The 23,797-nt window shown below is 44.3% G+C and overlaps 1 long non-coding RNA gene across 2 annotated transcripts in view; it reads left to right on the forward strand.

Annotated features, from left to right (window-relative positions):
- The window catches only part of LOC116657842, a 92,370-nt gene that overhangs the window by 57,964 nt on the left and 10,609 nt on the right, over window positions 1–23,797 (forward strand). The window contains exon 1 of one of the 2 annotated variants that reach the window (XR_004312985.1): window positions 22,979–23,097. The exons of the other annotated variant lie outside the window; for it this stretch is intronic. This is a non-coding gene — a long non-coding RNA (uncharacterized LOC116657842). Of the gene's footprint in view, window positions 1–22,978; window positions 23,098–23,797 lie in introns of those variants that run through there. 2 annotated transcript variants of the gene reach the window in all.

Below are 23,797 nucleotides of genomic sequence, written 5' to 3' on the forward strand. Positions count from 1 at the left end.
TTTAATTTTAAAATACCAGCACTCTATATATATTATGAGAGCTGAATTCAGAAATGCCATTTCAATGACTACATTATATTTCTCAAGTGAATGATAATACAGAAATAGGTCATGTAGAAATGGACAGAGTTCTCTGATTAAACTAAAAATGGGTTCGTCCAATGGTTATGCATAAGCAACCCCAGATTAACAAATTCCTATGCGAAAATTCAATATTATTAGAAAAATTATCAGAAAGTTAACCTAATAATAGTGAGGGAAAAGTAACTTACAGTTGTAACATGAAACCAAATAGTGTTCACTGGATATCTGCATGTTGATAGGGTAATAAATAACCTCTCTAGTGATATCAGAGTCACCAGTGAAATCCATTTACGCTTCTTTTGGTGTAATTTCAGATGGTACTTTGGGGTTGTTAAGGAGGCAAGACCAGGCATCCTGGTCCTCACCCTGTCACCCTCTGCTGCCTCTGCCCCCTGAGTTGTGTTTAGCTCCCTGTGGACTCGTGTTTTTGTGTGGGACAGCTGGGCATGGTTTCCTGCCTTCAAAATCTTGCCCTGACTAAATTTGCCACCCCCCAAAATTGGGGAAGTTGGGCAGGGGAAGGGAAGAAAGAAGGTGCTCCAGATAAGAGAGAAGACATCAGCATGTAGCAACACGTGTGTTTGTGACACCTGAGTTTACACACAGCACACGACCACACGTTCACCTGAAGCAACCTGCCATGTGGCACAAACTCCCTTTATTTCTGTGAAATTGTACCGTTAAGGAGTATATGCTGCATTCCCTTTATCAAAGAGTGTGGGTGCCCTGGAATGGTAGGAAGAGGAGTCTCTCTTTTCCAGCCATATGCTCCCCTCAAATGGGGTGATGCCAGGCTGAAAGGAGAAAAGAGCTGGCATCCGTGGAGGATGCTTCAGCTCTGCGAGTGTCCTTGCTGGGTCCCTCCCTGGGCACACCATTTGGGAGGCTGAGATGAAGAGGGGTGCCTGCCCCACTGGGGCCCCCATGACCTCAGGCACAGCTCCATTGCTCTGTTTAACCTTCCCTTAAGCCCTGTTCAAGGGCTCCTCTGAGGGCCACTGGAAGGCAAGCCCACTGCAGAGATACAGGGTCCCACCTGCTACCTCTAGCCTTCCCTGGACTGGCCAGAGCTGGAGTGGGGGCCACGGAAACATCCAGACACCCAGTCATTGCCTTGCCTCCTGCCAAATGTGCCCGAGCCCCCAGCCCCCAGACTCTCCCCCTTTGTGACTCTCACTGCTCTGTCACCCCTTTATTCACTTCCTATATTTTCACTCAGGTGTGTTTTCTTTCTGAGGCATATTTTGCATGGAAGAGTGCTTTCAGTGAGCTGAGGGCCTAATTGCCAAATCATGGTTGCCAAAACATGTTACTTTGGCTTCAAGCTAGTACAAAGCAGGAGGCGTTTTCCCCTCTGGGAGAAGAAAGGCTTCTGCAGCAGCCCACGGGCCATTTGCAAACACAAGGGGCTGAGGCCTCCATGGACCTTCCTCCAGCCAGTGAAGGTGACTCCACTCCCGTCACCCCCTCACTCGAGGCAGCCTCTGTGGCAGGGGCCCTCAGGTGGCTGGCAGCTCCGGGGGGAGCAGCGCGGGCCAGTGAGGGGGCCTGGGCTGCCTGAGACTTGCCCACCCCTCCTGCCTGCCCTGGGCCGCTGGGCCGCCACCACGTGGGTTCCTGCCCCTCATCCCACAGGACGCATCTGCCGGATCACTGCAGACACGCCGCCCAGCAAGCACCGGAATTCCAAATCCAGACAGATCTGGGCCCCGGGGGAAGCTGGATGGAACCGATCAGTATGAGATATATCGCTGCTAATTAAGTCCTGATCCCCTGGCTCCACTTGAAATAAATCAGGGAGGGAATCAAGTTTTGAGAGCAGGTGCTAACTGGTTGCAAAAGACCAGTCCGTCACTTCAGGAAAAGGTTTTGCAGGTAGCTCTCCGAGCCCTGGCTCTGGGAGCCCAGGCTTTGCCGAGAAAATTCACAACTGGACAGAACCCGGGGCTCCTGTTTGCCTTAGGACACCAGGAGCGGGTAAGAACCCTCCCTTGCTGTAACAAAGAACTATTTTCCCATCCTGTTTGCCTCTTGATAGCTGACTGACTTTCTCCTCGCATGGACAATGGCATAATTTAGAGGCAAGTAAACACTCTCCTGGAGATGCCAGCGGCAGTTTCTTTGCGGCGCAGACAATATGGTGTTTGTTGGGGCTCAAATGCCAGTCAGAATGGGCCCCACACAACCTCCCACACGGCTCGCTCCTTTCCCAGACTGTTTAAGAAAAAACATTCTAAGCACAAATGTGTAAATAAACTTAATTGCGAATATTTACTTGAAGACAGCCCGAGAGTTCTATGAGTATTGTGTGCGTGTGAAGAGGGAATAGGGTTGAGTATTAAGGATCTGGACGAATACGCTAACATTTTTCCTTCTTCAGAAACTTTGCCCATACTCTCGAAATCTTGGTTTTAAATAATGGCTAGCATGGACTGTGTGCACTTCTGTGTGCCAGGGGCTCTGCCAAGTGCTTCACTCACATAACCGTTTAATCTTTACAGAGACCGTATGCGGCAGGTGTGGCTTAGAAGGGTTGAATAACACATCTAGTAAATGACCAGCCAAAGATCTGAATTCCATCAGAGCCTGTATTTTCTAGTTGCTAGATGCTATTTATCCTGTCTCCCAATCTTTGGATTCTGCACAGAAATAGCAAAATACCGTGCACACTGTGAGTGCCCAACAAATACAGTCAGTGAGTGAAAGAACGCATGAGTCTCAGGTAATATTAAGGATTAGCCCCATTTTCATATTATAACAGTAACCTGGGAAATTGTTCCTATTCTGTGTTAAGTCTAACAGTCTGGAGAGCTCATATTTGGGGGACAATATTTGTATTGAATGAAAAACTGTGTTCTGAGGGTCTTCCTTTGATCTGCGTGAAGAATGTTCTTAATCCTGACAGCATTGGACCTACACTGGCACTTTCTGATGAAGCTGCAGGCAAGTTGGCTGAAGTTGCTGGCATTGACTCCGGGAATCATTATCAACATAATTTCCTTTTTCTTATGACATGTAATCCCTTTCCTAGCCTCACACCCCAGTCTTCCGACTCCTCTTGATATTGGGAGCCTGCTGCTTTGAGTCATGCATCTAACCTCTGAGCTCAGGCTTTCTCCGGAATGTGTTCTGTGTTTATTGCACTATTTATTAGTTTTGTAGCAACAGAGCAGAGAGCTTCCACGGTGTCTTTGGATTGTGCTCACCGTTCAGCCCCTTACAAAGAGTGGTTTGGTTTCTTGTTAGCACGTGAGCTAACTTGAAAGATCATTTAGAGTTAAAGCATGGCCGTTTATGAGAAACACTGCTTTATGACTGTTTATGAAAAGAAAATTATTTCACCTGATGGTGCTCGGAGATACTCTGAGATGAGAAGGGGCTGAGCTCCACAATTAAAGCACAGAACTGAAAATGCTAAGGTGAGTTTTAATAGCTGGATTCAGCTCTGTGGGGGTGGCCAAGCCCTGACCCTCCTTCATTTTCCGGCTCTTCCACTGTCCCTTTGGTCCATCATGAGGAGCTTGCAGGTCTCTCACTCCAATTTACTGTTGCTGTGATGAAGAATGAGTACTGTTGGTCAGGGATTTTTTTTTTTTTTTTTTTTTTTTGCCAGTAGGTTTTGTTTAAAAAAATGTAACCCAAGTAGAGGATGATTGATTAAGAAAACTCCAGATCTGCATACTCCCATCCACCCCTAGCCACCATTTTCTGAAGTACGACTTGCTTAACTATCAGTTAAATTGCTTTCTTACTTTCATCCATGTGGATCCCTGTCCATGCAGATTCCCCTAACTCTTTAGAACCGTGACCTTTAAAGTCTGCCTGAGGAATGTCAGTGAACTGCACATTTTACAAAACTGATGTAAGATTTGTTTAGAACTTCAGAAAAAAATGAGAGGGGAGGGGGTAGGCATTACATTGCATTTTTACAAGAGGCCCATTCAGCAGCACAGGATATGGCGAAAATAAAACAGGATTGGGTGGGATGCATGTTTGGGTTCTCAGGGGGCTGAAATCAAAGAGGTGTGCAAACTATTCTGCATAAATCCCTGCCATCCGCTTTGATAAACGAGATTACGGACTTGAAAGGTCGATTATATATTCTTAAGGAGAAATGCCAGGTTCTTGTTAATGTTTGTGCCTGTCAGGATCTTAAAATAGACTTGAGTGAGCTAATCACGTTGATGGCCACGTACAGCAGTGGGGTAAGAGCTTAATACAATTTTATTACCTCCTATGAGCAAATATTTGCCTCGTGAGACACACCCGTTCCCTCCAGAATAGTCTTTTGTAAACAACTGGCTCCCCTTTTACAAGAGCTGAAATCGTTATGATGTTTGGGAACGCTGAAACCAAAGGCTAAACAGCTTATTCGATTCTTGTCTTACAGCCAGGAATGCTCACCAGTGGATTTTTCCTTCTCTGTCTTTCTCCCCGACCATGCCCAAGGCATGTTCTAGAAAACTAACATTGGCAAAAGTTCTCTTCCCCTTCCCAGTTTTACTCCTGGGAATGACGAATGGTGCATCTTTCAGAATGTCCCATGTAGTTCCAGCAGATGAACATCCTTCCTCCATTTTCCTCCACCTTCATGAAGCTGGAGCATTATTTGAGTCTTAGATCTCTAATAGGAAGAGATGAGAGTCATTTCTGATCATTCTTCTGCCAGGATTGAAGCCTCCAGGATTTAAGCCGGACTGCTTCCATGGCTCATGGAGATATAATGAGTGTCTCCCCGAAAGTGCCTTATTATAATTGAGTGGACACTAGGTTAATATCATCTCTTCTAACATGTGAGGGTTGTGGGACCACGGGAAGCATTCATTTCAGTTATCTTCACTTGGTTCCTTTAACAGGGCTAAGTGTATTAAAAGAATGATATTTTTCATGGTGAGAATAGAGGTGGTATCTTTTTTCTCTCATTAACACGTGGCTTGGTGTGTCTGTGTGTGCACTGGTGTTAATGCTCGCTTACAGAATTGCATTTCAGAATTATTTAGGACTATTTCATATCATTCCCATTGTCAAAACTGGCTTAGTCTAAGCAGATTAAAACAATTCTGGCCTACATGGGAATCATCTGTGTTCCAGCTAGCTTTCAAAATTAGGAAAGCTTAGTTGATTCATATGTAACTTCTAAAAATGTGTTCAGCTTGTTAATCATGCTTAAATTCTATCGAAGGAAACATTGCTTTTGCACCGTTATAAGCCTCCTTTCAAATTGTTCGCATAATTTTGGAGCCATAGAAGTTACCATTGTAGTGTGTTGACGGTTAGTCTTGGAGTCACATACTGTATGATACTGTGCGGTGGGTCTAAATTGTGAGTGTAAGTGTGTGTTCGTATTATGTGACTGTGGGTGTTTGTTAAGTTGGGCTAAACTGCTGAACAAGTAGAACCAAAAACTGTATTATAGTTTAAACACAACAGGAGTTAATTTCTTAGTCCAAGGTGAGTGTCCCAGGGTGGTGAGTGGTTTTCCTCCAACGTGGTTTTCCTTCAGAAAGGAAAGGAAAGAGGTTTGGGGTCAATGTCTAGCAGTCTTTACCACCATGGGTAGTTGTTTGTGTCTGATACATGCACACATTCGTTTATATTCAGGCAACATCTACTCAGAGCAGAAATCAGTATAAACAAATCACCCACACATATCTATGCAAACCCAAGAATAACACTAGCTCCTCTTTTACAAAAGCAGTAACATATATTAGGTTTGGGGGAAATGAAAACCACTGAAAATGGCCCCAGCAGAGAATGCCTTTTCCCATTTTGTCTGTAATAGCATTAAATCAATCAGTAAAAGAAACAGTTGTCAAGAGGAAGAGACTGGTAGGAGCGAGAACTAAAGGGAGAGGCTTTCTGCCACCTCGTCTTTCGGAGTTTTATCACCATCCTCCCTCCTCCTTCACGTTTCCTCCTAACATCAATTTCTGTTTGTTCATTGCTACTTGAGCAAGTCTGTCTCCCCCTTCTTCAGGCAGCCCTGACCACCCAGGGCTTCTGTGGCAAGAAAAGATCACGTCTTTTCCTCCCATGTGAGGAATATGCCACATAAGCAAGATTCCCAGGAATATCAATTATTTAAAAACATCAGTAGATTACTGGATGTAAGACAAAAGAAATGGTTGGAGTTCTGGTATCTGCTGAAGTTGTGGCCATCTGATAAACTTGCTAGCTTCCAAAGGCAGATGTCTTTGAAAGAGGGTCCAGCTTCTTGTATTGCTCAACACCTCAACCTACACTGAGAGTGGAAAAGAAGGCAAAAGCTACAACTTGCAGAAGGAAGGGGGAAACCCACAAAGAGGCCAAATTGACACTTAGCGTGTGCTCTTTTGTTTTGGTGACATAACACACCATGTCAGTTCCTGGCATGCTGCTTTTCTGGCTTGCCTGAAGTAACAACAATGCCAGTTACTAGAAATACAGAAAGTATAAATGGTAACTGATAATATTATGCATATTTTTAATGACTTGAAAAAATGTTTTCGGAAAACTGCCTTGGAGGCACTAGTTTCATTTCTGTAAATCAAGGAAGTGATAAGATTAAGCCGCATAAATCTATGCTTTCTTGGGCTGAGCAGCTCCAGCATCTGCCCAAGCTTCTGGCTGAGTGCTAGGCAGCCTCTGGCCTTGTCTTTGGAACAGAAGTTTGGAGGAATCCCCAGAGAAGGGGGGAGGGCTGGACTAGGTCTGAACTGTGAGCTGGGATTCAGCTGCTACCAGCATTGGCCTCCATTGACTGAGTCTGTTTGGAGGCCATTTGACACTATGCGCTGGGATGTCAGCAATGAGATGTCATTGTTGACCCCTGATTGTACCTGAAAATGAGAATAGTCGAGTCCCCACCTTCAAATATTGCATCTAAGAACCTGGTAAAAAAAACAAAAACAAACAAACAAACAAAAAAAAACTTGCTAATGGTGGCACTGTCTTCATTTCAGCATTGGTGTCGGGTTTTCTCTTGAGCCCAGAAATACGTATTTCCTTAGTAGACTTTTTGATGTGGAGAGCCTTCTGAAAGCCAACATCTCTGTCTTGAGAGTTAGTGGGAAGTGTCAGAAAGTTCTGGTCTTGACCAAAGCAGCCTCTGTCTTTCTTGAAAGTGAATTTGTGGCCCAAATGTCACCTTTGGTTAAGTTGCTATAGTAGATTGTGTTAGGTAAGGTTTCTAACCAACCTGCCTAATGTGTTCTGCTTCTGTGTGACCACCTCTGACTGCTTTACAAAGGGTCATTAGGATACTATTGCTCTTTCTTACCACCCTTCCTGCATATGTTATAAAGGGTTAACCAACTATTTAGATTTGCCTGGGTTTGAGATTATCAACTTTTCCATTACTTAGTAGAACAGAGATTCTAGAAACTTTGAGCATGGATAAAAATTTCCATCAAAGTAACATTGTTGTGTTTTTTTCACCTTTATATATGAGGTAAGTTTGGGTATCTTGACACTTAATTCCACTGAGATGCTTTGCAGAAACTGTAGAAGTTTTTGGCTAGCACAAAACAGAGATTTCAATTACTTTTGTTGGCTTTGAGAAAATCACATAAACTTCCTATTCAGATACAGCACAGAAAAAGTGATTTATGCTAAAATTTACCCAGAATTGAAACTATTTTAGCATTTAAAAAATCAAATTGCTTAACTCAGTGGTCTGTGAGGAGGAAAATCTGGTTGAGGATGTATAGGTCTGCTTCTCTGTTTCCTTTGGCTGCTTGCATTTCACTGTAAGTCAACCAAAAGTTGATGGAATTCACACTCAAGCTATTTCGCTACTTGCTAGCAACTCTGGGAAAAAAAGTCGGTGGGGAAAACGTTTGAAATTAATGATTTAAGTAAAAATGTTAGATTATGTGGGTTTATTTTAATCATTCCATCCCCAACCCCTTTAATCAGTACGAGTCTACAGGGCGATGGAGCCTGTCTTGCCTTTGGAGAGCCCTGCGAGGTCACTGCCCAGCACAGTGGACACATCCCAACTCCTCCAGGCTGTCCTTGCTGCCAAAACCACTCATCTGTGTTTTCCTCTGCTGGCTCCGTATATTATTACTCCCATTTGTATGTCTCATCACCCCAACTAAATAGTAAGTCTCTTGAGGTCAGGACCTGTCTTCAATCTGTTTTCTCCTATAGTATTTATCAGCGCCTCATCCTTTTAATAGTTTGTTCTCAAAATGTTTGTTGGAGGAACAGATGAAATTGGAAACTCATGCCGTTCTCCCCAACCCTTTGATTTTTTTTTAACCCCATATTCATATTTCACAATTTGCCCTTCAAAAAAAAAAGCATATTCCTTTTGATTTTCCTGATTAATAGAAATGGGAAAAATTCAAAAAATATGAAGAGAAGCAATAAAAAATCAGCTTCAAACTTGTGCCAAAACAATATGCCCTGTTATTATTTGGTATATTTCCTATCAGTGACTTTTCTGTACGTGTGTGTGTGTGTGTGTGTGTGTACACAATTGGGGGGGGGTTCTGTTTTATTACTTGCAAACATGCCATATTAAGTTTTCCATGCCACTTTTTTCACTTAAGAGTTACAATATAACATTTTTCTCCATGTCTTAAGACATTTTTGGTTATATTATGTTCCCTCATATGAATATACCATAAATTTATTAGTTAGGCTCCCTTTCAAGTTGCAGGGCCAGCTCAACCTAACTGAAGCAAAGCAAGAAGAAGAAACATTTATTATAATGGAGTATAAAACTTGACATAAAATTAGTGTAATCTTAGGGATACAGTGATAAGTGCCAAGGGCAGGGTGACAATATGGAGCTGTGAGGGGAAAGCATCTCTGGCTGGAACAACCAGATAAAGCTTCATAAGGGAGATGGTACTTGATCTGGGCACAAAGAAAAAGTAAAAATGATAATGACTTAAATGTTGTAAGGGCAGACCACGTGATACACTATACTAATCATTTTATGCAGATTTTCTCATTTATTCTTCAAAACTTTTGCTCTTGTCACTTAACAACCACAGTGTGATATTTTCCCCATGTCTTAAGACATTATTGGTTATGCTGAATTCCATCATTTGAATTCTGTATATTCCATCATATGAATACATCATAATTGATTAATTAGGTTCCTTTTAAGTTGCAAAACCAATTCAACCTAACTGAAGCAAAACAAACTTATTATGTTTATTATCAGATATTTTCATCCCCATTTCACAGATGAGAAGACCAAGGCTTTGGGAGGTTATATAAACTCTCCCATGTTCAGTTAGGATTTTGACATGCTGAAATGAGGAATGGAGACTGATTTGGATGGTGGGGCAGCGGGAGGCAATTTAAAAAATGAATATCTTTACAAAAAGCATCAGTAGCCACATATGTCTCCACAGTGTCACAGTGTGTCTGCTCCTTGGGTGCATTACGTTAGGACCTGCCAGATGGAGAAGACAGGAAATAACTACCTTTCACGGTGGCTCTTTAATGTGGTTCCTTAAGCAGCCATCTGTGCTACCCATTGCAAGAAACCAAGGATTTCAAGTCATCTCTTGAATCTTCTGTGTGACCGTTTCTCCCATAACGGCTCCTCAGTTGAAGATCAAAGGCCACCAGACATTTTAACATAGAGCCAACTTCTAATAAGTGATTTCTACAAAGATGGGTAATTCAGGTGGCCTCAGAGAAATGCACACACGTACCAAATAAAAACTTCAGCTCATTTCCATCTTTTAAAATGTGATGCACAATCTGTTAAAAAATAAGAGTTTGCATCAGTCTAACATGCTATGTTGAGTTGATTCTCCTATCTACCTAAGACAAAAGTCTCTGTCTAGGAGGAATGTGCTTAGAACTTTGCAGAAGCCCCTAAACGCCTCTCCTGACTCATTCTTGCTGCTTTGCCTCATAACTCACAATGCGTATGGGAAAGGTCTAATTTCTTCGTTTCCCTTTGCTCACTTGTTGCATGCAGGGAGTCACCAACTGGAGGTGGCAGCCCCAGGCTGTTGGAATGGCTGCAGTGGGTCTGTCTTTGAAGTTCCACCCTGCAGTTATCTCTCATTGCACCAGGCGGGCTGTAAGCAAGCCCGTTGCATGCAGCTGTCACCATTTAAGCCAGCGAGCGTTTGAAGATGTGCCGCCCCCACCCCACCCCTTGTGAGGGAAGCCAGAATAGAACAAAGTGTGGTCTTCCCATGAAATCGTTTGACTGCTTGATAAGAGTGTGAGTCTGCACCTTTTCCCCTTGACGGAGAGGCTAGGGGGGAGGGGTCATGGAGGAGAGGAAGGTGGCATTACCTCCCCTTTGCAAACGTGGAACACAGGTAGCTGGAACGGCCACATATGTTTATTATGCTTCTTGATGACAAAATAGTTCGCTTATGGTGGAGATGGTGGTGACGGCATCGGGAGGAAGAAAAAAGGGAAGGCGGGTCTCAGAATTTCTGGAGGATCTGTCACATGAGCCTCTCCCACACAGTGCTTCTCACCTCTTCCCCTCTGTGTTCAGAGCACAGTTGAGACCCTGAATCCTCACACTGCTGTCGAACATATGTTCTAAATGAGCGGTGAGATAATGTCGCAGCCGTTGAGGCAAGCAGCATCAGCTGTGGTTTTTGATTTCCTCACCACGTCTTTATCACCTGACAAGTGAGTTGGTGTCACCCCTGGAGTGTGAGCCAGGACAAATTTTTGCCACCTCTTTTCCCCACGCCCAGGGCTCATCTCACCCAAAGAAGCAGACAGTCTTTCAAAAGAAAGTGGCTGACCAGAAGGGCACCGCATTTGCCCAGACCTCCCAACCATCTCATCCAAACTCTTCCTTTTGGGTAGATTTCTCTGTCGCTGCAAATACCACACAGGGAGAACTGGTGCTTGGCTTCTGGGTTTGTGTGACAAAACTACTTGCAGGATCCAAGCGAGGACCAAGGCGCCGGCCAAGTGCTGGGGGATCGACTTGTGATTTCGCTGACCAGCTGTCCCCCTGGGTAAGCCGCCCCGGCAGCCGACTTCGCAAAGGAGCCAAGCGACCAACAGCAAATTGCTCATCTTACAAACAAAAATGCAGACGGGACAGGAGGAGAGCCTGCGTAAGCTGAGTTACAAACTGCTGTCAGGCCTGGGTGGGAAGTTGGTGGTCAGCGATGGGGCCTCAGGTTCTCTGCTGCTGGAAGGAAGGGACACGACCTGTTATTCAGGCTGGAAAGACAGTGGAGGAATTCCTGGTATGAGGACTGTCGGCCTCTCTCTGCATCTGCAGACACCATGTGGCTGGCCCCTTGGTGGCCTGGGAGATTACATAAAGGGCTGGAAAGCCCGCGGTCTTTGGGAAGGATAAACATCTTCCTTCTGCCACCAAAGCAGTAGCAATTGTGGTTCCAGGATGGGAGGTTTCAAAACAAAACCGGGCCAGTGCTGTTGGCACTGCGCTGCCTCCCAGAAGATACCATCAGCTCTCATCAGACACCAATTTTCTAGTTTGTGGATTACCCAGACCTTTATTCTTCCCTTCCTATTTGGCAGAATCAATAAAACAAAATTCAGACTGCCCAATTTTTCTATTTGTAAGCACTTTATAGAAAAGGTTTGGTTGCAGAAGTGATTCAAGCGACTGACCGAAATTCAGTTTTCAGACCACGTGTGCCTAAGAATGGCTTTGGACTCTTGGAGAGAAGTCTGAGAAGGGTCCCGGGGCTTGGCCAAGCAGGTCCCGGGTCTCCCCGTTCCTTCCAGCTTAAGCTAGTGTGAGGCCAAGAGGAGGGTTAGACCGGTTCCTGTTTTAGCGTTTTCGGTCCTCAGAGGGATCCCGTGTCCTCTCACAAAGCTCTGGGCAGCACCTGGGACACTCTGGCACAAAGCATATCATGGTCTTGGTGGAATAACCTTCCGAGTTAAGAAGTCCTTAGAGGAAGAGGAACACCCAGGATGAAGAATTGCCCAAGTGTGGTGACGCCATTCTTCATAAGAGGGGTTGTGGAAGCAGTAAAACTATTTCTTGGGAGAAGTGGCATGAAGACTGTGTGTCACCCTAAGACTGACACTCTGTTGACATGGCGAAATGGGTTCAGAGAGGGACTGCGTCCTGCTTCATGGGCTCCATGCTCCAAGCTGTTGTTCACACACCAGTTCTGTTAGGGGTGTCAGAACTGGGCCAGGAGAGTTTGGGGATGTCTGGGTTTGAATTCTCGACTCGCCACTTGAGAGATGTTTATCCTTTCTGAGACGCAGACGCCTGATCTGGAAGACTGGGACCATCTTATCTGTTGAAGAGAGCTGGGGAGTAAGATAAATTAGATACAGCGTGGAAGGAGTCTCGCCCCATGGGGGGAGCTAGAATAAGCACTCAGCATGTGTAATTGCCGCCTCGTTATCCTCTGCTTCCCCATGTCCAAGAGCAATTACAAAAAGGCACTGGAATATGGGGTTGAGTCATTGGAGACAGAAACCTGAAGGGCAAGAGGAACTAGCAAGTCAGCCTGAGAGGGCAAGAGTGTGCATAGCGCTGAAAGCCACCTGGGCCTGCCGTGCAGCACCTGCATTTGAAGCAGAGACTGAGCAAGTGACGCAGTGGTGGCTGTGCCATCAGGTGGTTCTCACGAGGGACGGTCAGTGTGTCATTTGGAGACTCAGCATTGGAGCATGAACTTTGCAGCAGGCCGTCCAGTCCTCTGAGGAGGGGTTGGAGGTAGGGAAGGGGGCAGGCCAAAAACTCACCCCTGGGGATGTGGAGTGTGATGTTGGACGCATTCATTAGAGAAAAAAGGCAGGAACCTAATTATTAGAGAATTTGGGGTCCCCCCATGACAGAATTTCTGAGCCTATGAGTGAACTAGAACTTCTGAATTCACACACACACACACACACACACACACACACACACACACACACACTATGGAATGAGGGAGGTATGGCTTAATTATAATATGTAGAAAAAGAAGTGGGAATTTTCTTTGACTCATTATATGTCAACAGAGTGATGTGGCTACAAATCCTAGAGAACATTAGTATTACCAGAAGTATCCTAGCTAGATCTAGAGAGTATATAGCCCTGCTGATCCTGCTTCATCAGGGTGCACATTGGCAGGTGAGCGATGATGGTGAGGTGACAGGAAACTGAACCATCTGGAAAAGTGTTGGAGGAGGTACAGAGGTTTAGAAGAGAATGTATCAGTCAGGGCTCATAGCTGCTAACAACAGAAACTGACTCTGGCTAACTTCATCAAAAAAGGAATTTGTTGGAAGGTTATTGACTTGTACCATCATCAGAAGACTGGTGAGTCTGGTGGGGGAAACACTCAAGAGCCAGGTGAGGCTGGCAGCAGAGGGCAGAGCCGTGGTTACACCACAAGAACCATCTAGCCAGGGTGTCGCGCTGGCACCACCTCCACTCCTCACTGTGGCCGCTGCTGCCACAGTGGCCCTTCTCTCTTCCACAGATAGTCTTGGACTGTTCCTGCCTCTCCCCACCTCTCTTATATGAAAAATCCCACTCAGCGCTTCCGGTTGGCTACATGACTGTGCGCTGGCTGTGTGCAGATGAGTAGAGGGAATGCCCAGTTCTCTTCGGCTTCTGTGATGGGAAGTAGGTCCCCACCTCCCTCGAAAACTCACAAAACTGGAGAAAAATTACAAAAGAAGAGGAGTTAGAGTCCAGGGCAGACATGAACAAATGAAAAAGCAAAACCAGCTAAAAAGCAGCGATCTGTGGTGACTTGTGTAAAACCCTGAGAGAACGATCGACAGATACATGCAATTGTGAAGAAGATACTCATTTGTTCAAAACATGTTTCTAATGAAAAAACCTGGGCCAACATGATTGAGTTGCCTTCAGTCATAATGAGTTCTCCATTCCTGGCAGAATGCAAGAAAGGGTGGTGACCACTCGGTGAAAGTTTTCCTCTGTAATAATAAATTTCTAGTAATAAATCATCTAGTTACCAGTGTATTTCTTTCTAAATTATTCTGTCTACATTGTAAGGAGAATATTCGAGAAACTCTCCTGTGGATTTGACGTTTCCACTCTTAAACCCTAGGCCTTGAAACAACTCACATGTGCTTGGGTGCAAGTGTGGAAAAAGCTATGGATCCCTTGATATTTTCCAACAGATTTAGAGAATGGAGGTGGGGGAAGCAGAGAGTGAACATGTATTTCCCGTCTCCCAGAAGTGTACGTCAGTCATCCACGCCAGGAATAGGCAGACTGGAGGTGTAGGAAGTTTCTGACTACTAAATTGGTCCCTAAAACCTCCATCAGGCTGGAAGTTAGATATGGGCCAGGGGTAGAGGAAAGGTATGATGGCTGGGGTAGACTTCCCACCCTCCCGCCACTTCCCACTCCAAGGAGGGAGGCACTGAAGGCTAATTGCACCTGGCGCCCAGGGAGCGACATCTAGGGTCACTGGGGTTTGGCCGTTCCTCTGCCCGGTTCCTTTACTTTGTGTGCTTGGGTCAATTTCTTCTCTGTTGCCCATAAATATTTACAGCTCCTCCATGCCCTTGCAAATTGGATTAATCTTAGCATATTTCTGGGACAGAGACGCTCCTGTCCAACCTCAGTCCTAAGGAATAGGCAAGAGTTCTTTTTTCCTTTATACTGAGAGAGCTCCAGGAGAGAGAGAGAGAAGGGAGGGAGAAACCAAAGAAGGGAAGGAGAAAGAGGGAAAACAAATATTGAAAAAATTTATATGTAAGCTCAATGGCAAAGGAGATATGAGCTCAGTGTTTGGGGGGCAAATGAGGAGAACGGGGGTACTGAAGGATGAAATCAGTACCCAGGTCAGGGAGTGACGAGACTGGGTGAGTCCAGAAGTCTCAGTCCCCCAGCACGATGTCCAGGGGCTGAAACCCTCTTCCCCAGGTAAGGGAAAGAAGGAATGCCTTGAAGTCCACAACATTCTGGAAGTGAAAGGACAGATAAAGGAGTTTCTGAGCAGGGCTATTAGTGTGGCTAATTACCATAATCATTCAAGTTTTATTTAAATTCATCATTTAAATTCATCTTCGGAAAAGGGATTTTAAAGCAGTTCAACTGCCAGGCGCTCCCCCTTCCTTGCAAATTTTAAACTGCCTGAGGTTTCAGTCTTTTCAGATATTCACCATTTTCTGTTCAGAAAAATGCCTTCCCTTGAAATGTTGACTGTTAAGGAAATTTATCTTTTCCTTCAGTCTTCACAGGAACGCGGGCGATTAGCCACGGAGCCCTTCTCTGTCTGGCACCGGGCGGCAGCCGCCCAGCGACGCAGAGGCCATTTGAATGGAACTGCAGAATAATCTCGGAAGAAAAAGCAAGCTCGCCCGAGTGGCGGCGGCCCATTGTGCTGAGTTAAACACACTGGGGAGAGTCTGGTTGGCGGCGGGAGGTGTGCTGTTAATGACAACGGTGGGGCAGTGGCTGCAGAGGTTAATGTCAGTCTACCGGATCCTTTGTAATTAGTAGTCCCTATACATCCTAATTAAAGACCCCAAGTGTTTTTTTTAAATAAGTTTTTTTTTTTTTCAGCAGCAGCAGAAGACCTTTAAACCCTTGAAGTCTATACATTATGGGAACCCCAATATATAGAACAGATAATAATCTTTAAAATGTATACATTTTTCATGTAGTGCATTTTATATATTCATTAATTTAATCCTCATAACACCCTATAAAGAAATATTATTATCATCTCTATTTATGGATGGGGAAACTGAGGCACATAAAAGTAAGGTAACTTGGCCGAGATCATGTAGCTGGGAAATAGGAGGGCTGTGACTAGAACCCAGGCAGTCAGCCTCAGAACCCTCTTAGCTTATGTGGGAGTGGAGGACTCTGGGCTCTGGCCTCACCCCTCTCTCTTCTGGCTCTACAAAATACCTTGGGCTCTCTAAAACACAGCTCAAAAAGCTACTCATAATAGTTCAGCTCTCTTCTCTTAGGGATGAAGAAAATGAAACCCAGAGAGGTAAAGTGACTTTCCTGAGATCTCACAATCAGCAAAAATGGGTCACTCACATCCTCTTCTTTAAGTTAAAGACTCACCAGTTTCTCTCCCGAAAGGCAAACTCTGTATTTTCTGTTGAGAAAAATGCCTGGAGGGTGTGTGAGGGTATCTTGAAGAGTGTTTAGATGGATGCAGGAACCTGATAAATGTCAAAATGATCAAAGCGCAGCTTGGGGGGAAACCCAAATTAACTAAATAATGTCTTTCACTTCCTCCTCCTTCTTATATGAAGCTCAGGATAAGCTGAGGGCAAGTGAGACCCAAGTCATAAACCGTCATTCATTTACTCAACAAATAATGATTGAGAACCTACTGTGTGTCATGAACTGATCACATGCAGACACATCCCATGTGTCACATACTAGGTGTGGGGACACAGTGGAGAGTAAGTCAGGTTCCTGCCCTCTTAGAGCTCACACTCCAGGATCGATGGGAGGACCAATTAGCTTCACATAGATATGGTCTTGAGAGGGCTTAGAGCTGCCTGGTGGCTGTGGCCCTTTGCCATTGGAAGACCGAGTGAGAAGATGGATGGCCTAGAACAAACTCATCACTGTTTTGAGATGTTCTTGTCTTCCTCGTGGTGAACATTAGGGGACTTGTTTATAAGACTTTACCTTAATTTAAAACCCTGTGCTTCACTTCATATTTGTGTAGTGAGTACATGTGATGTGTTTTATTTCTATGGAAATATACAATAATCTTTCAGGAATTGATAGCATCTTCTTCTGTCCATTAACTCTCCAGGCAATGGTCTATTACCATTGATGGAAAATACAATACTTTACAATTTTCAGATCATTTCTAGAGCTTGCTGATATATACATGTATATTTTTTTAATTGAAGTATAGTCCTGAGCATGTATCTAGAGCTTGCTGATAATAGAAAGTTTAGTAACAGAATGGTAATTAATAATGTTACATTTTTATGTGGACTAAATGATAATATATGTAACTGTGCAATCATTCAACAAATATTTATTGAGTGATTCTTTGTTAATTTGGAAGCTTTCGATTGCAAATAACTGAAGTTCAAGGTGGCTTAAGCAATAAACATAATTTGTTGGATTACGTAACTGGAAAAATTCAGGGTTATTTCAAGCTTCAGAATGACAGAATCAGGGCTCTGTTTCTTTAAACTTCTCTCAGCCCTGTCTCTCCTCTGGGTACTGCCTTTATCCTCAGGCTAGTGTTTCTCCTAGTAGAAAAATGGCTCTTTACTTCAAGGCAGGCTGTGTACATACCTGCGCTCCGCTCTAGAGTGAGAAACAATTTCTCTCCTAATCAGCAAAGGTCTGGGTGTCACTCCTATTGGACCAACTTGGGTCATGTGCCTTCTTTAGACTGATCATTGTGGCTTACAATGATTACACACATCACTTACATTGTGTGTAATCCCATAGGGAACTGGGATTACACTGATTGGTCTAGGCTATTTAGGGTCCACCCCTGGGGTTGGAGAAGAGATAGACAATCCCATACAAACTACACAGCCTCTACTCAATGGGGGAGAAATGCATTCGGGGAAGCAACTCAATTCTGCTTTAACCTACTGTTTTCCATATGCTATGCAAGGCTGTGAAGGTATCGCTGTGAACAAGCTGGTCTAGCCAAACACTCATACGCAGACCTTTAAAACATTCATAGCGCAACTTTGAGATTCTTATAATATGAGGTGGGGCAAAACTCCAAATTGGTGTTCTCATATTTCTAGACTGATTACCTACTATGCAGTCTAGGAGTTAGCTGGCTTGTTCACTTACATGCCCAGCAAGTAGATTTTGTGTCTGAGACCCAGAATTAGAGGTAGCACAACCAGTAGGTTCACTATGAGGATTTAACAAGCTTCCTATTTGATTCTGCTTTAGATTTTCCGTTGGAGACAATAAGCGCCCCTAGTGGAAATAATATATTTAAATATTCAGGTAAATCACATTAAACTGTTGATCTAAATGATTGCTTTGTGTGTTAAACCCAAGTCCTAACCAAGCTGGTACACAGCAACAAGGAGAACACACTGCCGTGTGGCCATTTCCCCAGAGGTCTGGAAATTTTCTTTGTAACAAGTTGTGTCTGCAGGGTCGCCTGGCAGCCTGCACGTGTGACACTATGGTCACTAGTGGGTCTTCTGTGACATTAAGAATGGAAGTGATGAGAGCTAACAGGCATCCTGAAAATTCTGTTCCTCATGAGTACCTGGGGGTATGCAAGCTCTACCTTCATACCTTCTATTCAATAGGAACAAATTATATACTTCACTGAAGCATGCTGTTTCCCTGAGAACCTTTAAATTGCTGTCTGAGTAACACTCGTGAGCTGCGTTTTCTAGATTTCTAAATTATATAATGCTGTAGCATAAACAGTGATCTTTGTCTCAGTCACAGTCTTAGCAAGGACTGACAGAGAAGAAAGCACTTGAAGTTTGATGCCCTAGGGTGATAATAACAAACCTTATTCAACAAAGCTCAATAAAATTCAGTCCCCCGCCTTTAGCCTATTACTATTACCACTACTGTCACTATCACAATGACTATTTCTGCCATGATGCACACAGATTGTTCATCACCTTATTTTGAGATTCTTGGCCAACTTTGGGAGAACTGTAAAGATGTGAAAAATTAGATATTGAAGTTGAAAGAAAAGAATAAAGGTTATGCCATGTACAATTCAGTAAAGTTAGCTTAGAGCAAATTGTGCATTCTTCCAATGAATCATAATTATAAAAGAGGTACTTGGTACCATGTTTTATTGTGTTTGCTACAACATTGGGAGTGGGTAATAATGGGCCTCAGATGACTCAATGAGCTACAAGGACAAATCTTTTTGCAGAGGAGGACAGGGCATATTTCACTGCTAAGGGTCAGCTCTCATAATCCTCCTAGTTAAGAGAACTATGGATGCCCTCAAAGCCACAAAGGGACGGCGTTCTGCCTATTAAATGTGCTTCTGCATTAATCCAGAAATTCTTTGTTGATAACCAAATGTATAGCAACCACATTTAAATTTCAGAACATTACAATTAGATATATTTGAATAAAGAAGAAAAACAGGGAACCCAAAGCTATTAAGTGGAGCTTTTAAAGTCATGGCCAGGTGCTATTTCAAAACAAACATGTCAATTCTGTCCCAGTTAAAGAAGATAGAATCCTCCAGTCTCTTCGAGAGTTGTACTTGGAATACAAAATGGGAATTTTGTTTAGGGTTTTTCAGGTGTGATGTTTTTAAAAATTTTTGCAAAGAATATTTTCAATGCAATTACTTTTGAACAGGGCAGCAGGGGAAGCCAAGTTAGGTTAACAGATCAACCAGAGAAAATTCAAGAGGGTCCTTTGCAGGGTGAGAGGGCGTCTGTGGCTTTGCCATGTGGTTGTGTGGCTCCAGCAAGTTGCTTTGCCTGTTTTGCAGGGGTTTGTGGTGAATTCGCTGACACTTAGGTGGCTGGCTGCAGGCTGAGGATGGCTCTTTGGCGGGCTCAGCCAGCTTGGCACACTCTCAGCTCTGGGAAGTCCACGCTGTTTTACAAAGAGCAGGTGGGCGAGAAAGCTCAACACTGCAGGGCACATCGCGCAGCTGTGAGAGGTGGAATTCCCCTCAAAAGGATCGGCACTGCTTTGAAAATAAATTCATCATTAAAATAGAAGGATTTCTGAAGCCATAGACGAACACAGGGCTTGATTGGTTTCAAATTAACTCTTTGTACTCATCTTTCATTCATCCTTGAAGAGAATGTCTCTGCTTTTTCCAGGGAGGTAACACAAATAATCCTTGACATCTTTTCAAGGAGGAGAGTGAAATGTTGGAGCACTTACACCGCGGCGGCATCTGCTTTCCATTCCCCCAGCATCTTGTGGCTCTAATGCGTGGCAGGGAGGGACCCTGGCTGCAAGTCAGGCTCTCTGTTTTGCTTCATGTTCAGGACTTAAGAGGGCTGCGCTTCTCCCTGGAAGACTGGGGCAGGAGAGGGGGTCTCTGCTTATTCTGAAGGCTAGATGGTTGCTCTTCTTCCCCCCTCCTTTCCCTTTCTTCCCCTCTTTCTGAGTCTGTGCTCTTCCTTGGGGGGGGCCTCCCCCACACTCTCCCCCTCCCTGGGAGTTAAGAATGGCCTTGCTTCTGTTCTTCTTGTTACTAATTTAAAGCCTTTCCTCTCCCTTGTGGAAATATCTGATAACACCGCTTTCTCTGAGGGAGACTATTTGTATATCTTACGTCCACGAATCCCATAAACAATTAAATGCAGAGCAGGCGAGCCTGTGGAAACCTCTCTGGCTACTTAAGTGAAGTTTCCTAATCCTTTACTGCGGCGACCCAGACCCGAGCTCTGGGGCCCATTCATCTGCTGTTGCTCCTCGAGCACTTTGATCTCAGGCCTTCATTACAGCTCATTTCAGCATTAAGGATGATCTGAATTCATGAGCTCTTCCCTTACTAATAAGTGCCATTCATAGCCATCCTCAGGAGCGACCACAGCTCATGGAAAACTGGTTCAAACCACACGCAAGAGAATAATGGACTAGCTTCAAACACAAGTGAAAAACGGGGGTTTTATTAGCCGAATGAACCTTTGAATGAGATGCTTCATTAAACAAAGAAGTCTCGTTTTCAGGGCGCTGTTAAATCCACCAATTGCCACTCTGAGATTAGTAAGTGTGATTATTTCATTTTTTTCAGGTGGAAATCCTGAGGAAGAGAAGAGACTGAATATGCCCACTGCACCCCAGGCAGGGCTAGAGTTGGTCTGGGGTTTATCTGGCTCTATAGATTTTAAACCATCGACACTTTGAAATGTGTTCCCTGTTTGATTATCTAGAGTGAAGTTGACACTCCTAAAAAGAACCTACTTATTTTTTTCATTTCCTTTAAAAAAAAAAGAAATTTAATTTGGATTCAGCTAATACCCTTATAACTTCTAAAGCTATCAGTCAAGCAGAAAGAGGAGCAAATTGTTGGAAGATGATGGGAGCCACACGGCCGAGTGGAGGAAAAGACAGGCACACAGTCAGGCGGCAAAAGCCACCAGCTAATCCATTAACCGCCTTTGCTATAACTGGGTTTCGCTCTGGCTTTAAACAGGTGAAAGCACAAAGGACACACTATTAAAGTCTCAGTGCCGCAGAAGACAGTTCATCCCGTGCAACAGCCAGTAGTGTGCACAGAGGGGGAGCCTCAGTGAGCGCTATGCAAGTTTTAACTTAGCACTTAGTAGGAGCTTCCAGCAGCATTGCAGAAACATTGGGGAAAGAGTAGCCGGCAGTCCTTTTGAAGTCCTTTAAAGCCTAAATTGCACTCCTTGCTCCTGCTCTATTGGTTCATTTTCTCCCCGCCTCCCAGTCTTGGGACCCTTCGCCGCGCCCCTCCCCGGCCCGCCCCTCCCCGCAGACCGTCAGGAAAGGTGACTGGGGGAGGACCCTGGCCCACCCTCCCGCCTTTGCCGAGAGGGGCGGTGCGGCGGCGAGTGTGCCCAGCCGAGGACCGAAGGCCCCCCGCAGTGGCCTCGCAGATTTCCGAGGGGAAGCTCTTCACCCTCTCTCCAGGGGCCCTCAGGGTTCACAATGTCTGGTCCCCACGCATCACCTTCACTCCTGTCAATACACTGGCGAGAGGGCTAAAATTAAAATTAATGGCAGGAAGAGGAGCTTAAGAGATCCCCCTCACTGAGCCTTTCAATTAAGGCTACTGATTAGATCTTAGATCTCCTTACCACATTAAAAAAGGACTAAGGGTTCGCTCATGTGAGCGGTTGTTTCTTTTTGTTTTTTATGCCCCACCCCCTTTGGCCCAGCCCGATGTTTTTAATTTTGCTGCTGCTGGAGCAGACGGGAGCATCCTAGATGCCCCTTCTCGTCTGGGCCACGAAACCAGGTGATCACAGTCAGGCCCGCCCTGACAGAGCCATCCCGGCTACAGCTCGCTCTCACTTCCTGCCCCGGGAAGACCTCACAGCCAGCTGGATCAAGATTTCCCCGTCTTGGTTGTACTATTAAAGGTGTAAACAGTTTCCCTTTTTACAACTGGTTCAAAAGAGAGAATATCAAGACATTTGTGTATCTTTCATGACAGTCACTAGAAGAAACTGTTACTTCTCTTTCTCTGTGTGTAAGTCTTGTAATGAGACTTCTTTGCTTGCCGCGACATTATCTGGCTAAGTTCAAGTGCCTGGGGTCTTTGGAGGGCAGCTGTGTTAGAAATAGGATTGTCGCTGAGCCCAAATGTCAGACCAATACTGTGGAGCACCGGTAGTGAATCTGACCCCCAAGGAAAAGTCAGGGTTAATAATCTAGTTTGTTAGCAGTCACTCCATGACCTGAATGCTTCGGTTTGATTCCACACAGTTTGTATTCATGAAAAATTACCAGAACTCTTCTATTTTTGCTATGTAGACCTGTTACACTACACCTGAATAGTTAACTGTTTAAATTGTTAAACCCCAGTGGGCTAAGAGGTCTTAGGAGCAAAGAACGAGTAAGCCCCGGCCTGTGTAACTCGGGATGCTGTTAGGCCAGAAGAAATTAGAAGGACTGTTTTTTTTTTTTTCCCAGTTGCTTCTCGTTCCACCATATATAAAGAGACGATCACAATTTGCCATTCATTTCCTCATCTTCTTTTGACTTTTATGTGCCAAATATACTCAGTTCAGCATGTAAGGTGGGCAAGTATTATTATTTCAGAGACCAGGCAGCTGAAACACAGAGAGAATCAGCTTAGCCAGGGTTGTATAAGTGAACTCATATCTGGGGCCTCCTGACCACCAGCCCTAAGAAAATAGTCTTGGGAGGCCCTGGAGTCAGGATCTTCACTTAAAATGCGGGTTTTCACATTCTTAAAAGCACAGGCCAGTCATTGCAGCTCTCTGAGCTTCAGTTTCCTCATCTATGAAAAGGGGGTGTGGCAGAACTACTTCATAGGGCTGTTGTTGTAATAACAGGTTAAAAGAGGAAAGTGTATGAACTTTTTAGAACAGGGTTGGTCTAATGCGTAGTGAACACCCAGTAATATACTTGTATTACTACCATTAATGAGGAAACCGACAAGCAGAACTGCTGAGGGATTTCCAAAAAGAAGCCGCACAATTAGAGACAGAGTGAGTACCATAGCCAAAGCCATGTTTGTGTGGTTTTTGGTATGGTTGTTTGTTTTGTTATTTTGGAAGCTTTTGCACCCATTCCTCAGTGAGAGCTCTTATTTCTTTTCCAAATACAAGAGTGAATTTCCTCTGAGCATTGTTGCTATTCATTTGGTCAGATTCCTAAGAATATACATATTTTAAAGTAGGATTAGCTTGCAGAAGCAGCCAAATGGAGAGCTGGTAGGAGGATTCATCCTAATACTGATGCAAACATAAATTTTAACACGGCTGAATGCATCAAAGTACAAGGGCTCTGTTTAGTTGGGTACCAAGTGGTTCCAGCAAGTATTTTTCCTCAGGGGCACCCAGGCTGATGCAACTTCAGTGGCTCTATAAGGCTATACCATTTGGAAATGAGTGAGCAGTCAGATTTGCCAACGAACATGCCTGCAATTCTAAATCCATCATTCCAGCAGTGCTCGTAAAACAAGGTCCAGATTTATTTTCCACTTAGTGTTTGTTCTGCTCATTAATTATATTCATATCTGCTTCTTTGAAGTTATTGAGACTATTGGGAAATGTAAAAGAAAGCTGTATTGATTTCAGTCTTAATATCATTCCATCTTTCTTTCCTTCATCTACGAGCTCTCTGGCACGTTGACTGACATGTGGCGGCGGGTGTAGTGTGTCGGGCACAGAGTAGGGCATTATCAAC

The sequence above is a fragment of the Camelus ferus genome, chromosome 2 (assembly GCF_009834535.1).
Source record: "Camelus ferus isolate YT-003-E chromosome 2, BCGSAC_Cfer_1.0, whole genome shotgun sequence".
NCBI classification, from domain to species: Eukaryota; Metazoa; Chordata; class Mammalia; order Artiodactyla; family Camelidae; genus Camelus; species Camelus ferus.